Here is a 4,972-nt window from a genome sequence, read left to right on the forward strand (position 1 = left end):
CAATAAGCTGAATATCTAAAACTTAAAAACAAAACAAAACAACAACAACAACAAAAAAAACAAGTGCACACCAGCATGTCTGAGCGTGGGATCTGCACATAACAGCTACCACAGGTCAGAATCCCAGGTGTGAAGTGATGGACTGGGAGAAATAAAGCAGTTGCCTCTCGCAGTCTTCAGAGCTCCCTGCAGGAAAAGGTGTAGGGGTGAAGGTGCGGCTACTTCCCTGAAGAGCCCTGCCTGGAAGTGCTCTGAGTTCCACGCAGCTGACAGCAGGGCCCCGTCATCCAGGCTGAAAGCACAGAAGTGGGACAGGACCTCAGAGAAACAACAGTTCATTTTTATCAGCCCCAGTTGCAAAACCAAGGCTAAGCCACAGCCCCAAATCCCCACCCAGAGGGCCCTCCCCCTCATATCATCTGAGACTGATCACCACAGATCCCAGGGGAATCTGAGCAAACACTGCCGAGATTGTTGCTGACACAAACAGAGACTGAAACTGAGGGTAGCGAGCATGATTAAATATCTACAAGAAAATTAAAAAGACATTATTTAGGCTTTATGTAAAGCAGGGATACAAGAGGCTTAGACAACACCAACTGGAAACCAAAACAAAAGTGCTTTTTTTTGCAGCACGCTAAAGAGAGGCCTTTATATAAGAAATCTTCTTTCCAGAAAACAACAGAATACACTATCATTAATACTTAGGTGGAGAAATAGTCCATTAAACACCATGAATAACCAAGATGACAAGGTATCTCAGAAAGAAAGAGAACAATCTCCAGAAAATAAGCTTACATACATAGAAATATGCGACTTACATGACAAAGAATTCACAATGATACTTCTGAAAAAACTCAGTGAGTTCCAAAACAAGTCATATCAACAATTTCAGAAACTGAACAAACAACTAGATGAGCAGAGCAAGGAGATTGAAACCCTCAAAAAGTACAGAATAAATCTGGAGATTTAAAAAAAAAAACCTGCAAAATTTGAAAAATGAAATAGCAAGCTTGGGAAATAGAGACAACTAAACGGAGAAAAGGATCAGTGATATAAAAGACAGAAATCTAGAAATAAATCAGAAGAAAGAAGAGAGAAACTGAAGAATAAAAAATAATGAAAGAAATATACAGAAACTAGCTGATACCATCAAGAGAGGAAACATAAGAATAATGGCACTATAGAAGGCAAGGAAAAGGAGCAGGGACTAGAAAGCATTTTCAAACAAATAGAGGATGAGAATTTCCCAAATCTAAGGAATGAGCTGGAGCTTGGAATTCAAGAAGTCAACAGACCACCTAATTATCTCAACCCAAAAAGGCCTTCGCCAAGACACGTTGTATTAAAGATTTCAAAAATCAAGTACAAATATAGGATTCTCAGGGCAGCCAGGAAGAAGAAAACAGTAACTTAGAAAGGAAACCCCATTGGATTATCAGACTTCTCAGTGCAAAACTTACAAGCCAGAAAAGAATGTAATCGAATATTTAAAGTATTAAGTGAAAGGAACTACCAGCCTAGAATAATGCATCCAGCTAAGCTTTCCTATAGAAATGAAGAAGAAATTTCCAGACATCCAAAAATTGAGTGAATTCCCCACCACAAGGCCTGCACTACAGGAAATACTGAAAGGGGTCAGATCACCTAAAAGAAAAAAAAAAAAGACAAAAAATATATAATTAGGAGTAAAGTGACTTTCAGGCACGTAGAAGCAAAGGAGTACAGCCCTTACTAAGAACAGGGCATTATAAGCTTAAATTATAAGAAGAGTTGTTATAACAAGATAGTAATAAACAGTCAGAATACATAGAGACAAATTGAAGTAACAATGACTGAAAAGAGGAGGATTCAAAGATTCAGATTTGCAAAGGGGAATGGAGATAAGGCACACACAGAAGAAAATGGACCTCTGTATGTATATAACTATCCTTTTTATATGCATAATGGTAACCACATAAAAACATAAAACAAACAAACAAACAAAAAAGAGGGAAACCCACAAGAGCAAACCAAAATAAAAACAAAACAAAACAAAACAGAAACACAAGGACAAGGAAACAATGGAAACATTGAGCTATCAGAAAGCAAAATATAAAATGGCTATCAGAAGACCACATATTTCAATAATCACCCTAAATGTTAATGGACAGTACTCAACAATAAAATGATATAGAGTTGCAGAATGGATCAAAAAACAAACAAAATCCAACCATATGTTGCCTCCAGCAGACACATCTCAGCTCCAAAGACAAATATAGACTCAAAGGGAAAGGGTGGAAAATGATATTTCAAGCAAATGGCCTTTTGAGAAAAGCAGGAGTAGCAGTACTAATATCAGAAAAAATAGATTTCATAATAAAAATGGTAAGGAAAGATACTGAGGGACACTTCATAATGATAAACGGAATCATGCACCAAGAAGACATAACACTTATTAATATCTATGCTCCCAATCAGGGAGCCTCAAAATATGTAAAACAATTACTAACAGAACTAATGGGAGAAAAAGACCAAAACACTATCATAGTAGGGGACCTAATTACCCCACTGTCGGATATGGAAAGATCATCCAAACAGAAAATTAATAAGGAAATAACATCCTTAAATGACACATTAGACCAACTGAACATAAGTAACATTTACAGAGCCTTTCATCCCAAAACAGCTGCTTATACATTTTTCTCTAGTGCATATGGAACATTCTCAAGAATTAACCACATACTGGGACACAGAGATAGCCTCAACACATATAAGAGGATTGAAATCATACCGACCTTATTCTCTGATCATAATGCTTTGAAAAGAGAAATCAATTGTAAAAAAAAAAAAAAATCAGGAAGAACCATGAATACATGGAGATAAACAACATATTAATGAAGAATAACTGGGTCAGAGAAGAAATAAAAAGAGATCAAGAGATACATAGGAAGGAATGATAATAGTTCAACATATTAAAACATTTCGGACATGGCAAAAGTGGTCATAAGAGAAAAGTTCATATGATTACAGGCCTATCTCCAGAAATTAGAACAAGACCAAGTAAACGACCTGATGCTTCATCTTAAAAAAAAAAAGGAAAATTAAGAACAAATGACGCCTAGGGTCAGTAGAATGAAAAAAAAATAAAATTAGAGCAGAAATAAATGAAATTGAAAAAAATCACTAGAAAAAATAAATACGACAAAGAGCTGTATTTTTGAGAAGGTTGATAAAATTGGCAAACCCTTGGCTAGACTCTCTAAAGAAAAAAGATAAAGGACACAAATAAACCAAATCAAGGATGAAAGAGTGGAAATTATGAATGACATCACAGAAGTACAAAGGATCATGCAAGAATATTATGAAAAAGTATGTAATACCAAATTTAATAACCTAGAAGAAATGGTCCAGTACTTAGAAAAATACAATCATCCTAGACTGAATCAATATCTGGAAAAACTAAATAGACTGATCAGCAGTATGGAAATTGAAACAATCATCAAAAACCTACCAAAAAGGATCAGATGACTTCACCAGTGAATTGTACCAAACATTCGAAGAAGATTTAATACCTATTCTCCTCAAACTCTTCCAAAAAATCGAAGAGGAGGTAATACTTCCCCATTCATTTTATGAAGCCAATATTTCTCTGATACCAAAACCTGGTAAGAATAACACACACACACACACACACACACACACATAAACTACAGACTGATATCTATCATGAACACAGATTCAAAAATCCTAAATAAGATACTAGCGAACAGAATATAGCAACACATTAAAAGGGTTGTACACCATGATCAAATGGGCTTCATCCCAGGGGCACAGGGATGGTTCAACATACGCAAATTGTTTAATGTGATACATCACATAAAAAAAAAAAAACAACAACAACAATAACAAAAAACTAAAAAATAAGAATCATATGATGATATCAATAGATGCAGGAAAAGCCTTCAACAAGATAAAGCACACATTTATGATCAAAACAACTAACAAAATCGGTATAGAAGGAAAGTAACTTAACATAAGAAAGACCATATATGACAAACTCTCAGCCAATATTTTAATTAATGGAGAAAAAGTAAAATTCTTTTCTCTAAGATCAGGAACAAAGCAAGGCTGTCTACTATCGCCACTGTTATTCAGTATAACATTGGAGGTCCTAGCGAGTGCAATCAGGCAAGATAAATATATAAAAAGCATCCAAATAGGAAACAAAGAAGTTAAACTGTCACTATTTGTGGATGACATGATTATATAGAAAACTCTACAGACTTCACAAGAACAATACTAGAAACAATAAGGAAATACAGTAAAATCTCCGAATACAAAATCAATGTTCAAATTCCATAGCATTCATATAGTCTAATAATGAACTGTCAAAAAAAGAAGTAGAAAAAATAATTTATGTTGCAACTGCACTGAAAAGAATAAAATACCTAGGAATAAATTTAATGAATATGCAAAGGACCTTTATAATGAAAACTACAATTCTATTAGAAGAAATCGAAGAAGATAAAAAGAAATGGAAAGATATTCGTGTTCTTGAATCAACATAGTTAAAAGGACCTATTACCTAAAGCATTATACAGATTTAATGCAATCCCCAACAAAATCCCATTAGCATTTTTATTATTTATTTATTTTTATTTTTGATTAAGTTTATTGGGGTAACATTGGTTAATGCAATTATATAATTTTCAGGTGTACATTATACTTTGACATCTATATATTCCATTGTGTGATTATCACCCAAAGTCCAGAGGGTAGGGGGTTGGGGAGGAGAGGGGAGGTAGACGGGGTAAAGGAGGTCAAATATAGGGAGGTTAGGGGAGGGCGAAGTGGATAAAGGGGATTAAATATATGATAGCTAAAGGAAACTAGACTCTGGGTGGTAAATATACAATAGAATATGCAGATGTCAAATATAATGTATAATGAAAAGTATATAACTGTATTAACCATTTATCCCCAAAACAAT

This window comes from Pteropus vampyrus, unplaced genomic scaffold (assembly GCF_000151845.1).
Source record: "Pteropus vampyrus isolate Shadow unplaced genomic scaffold, Pvam_2.0 Scaffold63, whole genome shotgun sequence".
Taxonomy (NCBI): Eukaryota; Metazoa; Chordata; class Mammalia; order Chiroptera; family Pteropodidae; genus Pteropus; species Pteropus vampyrus.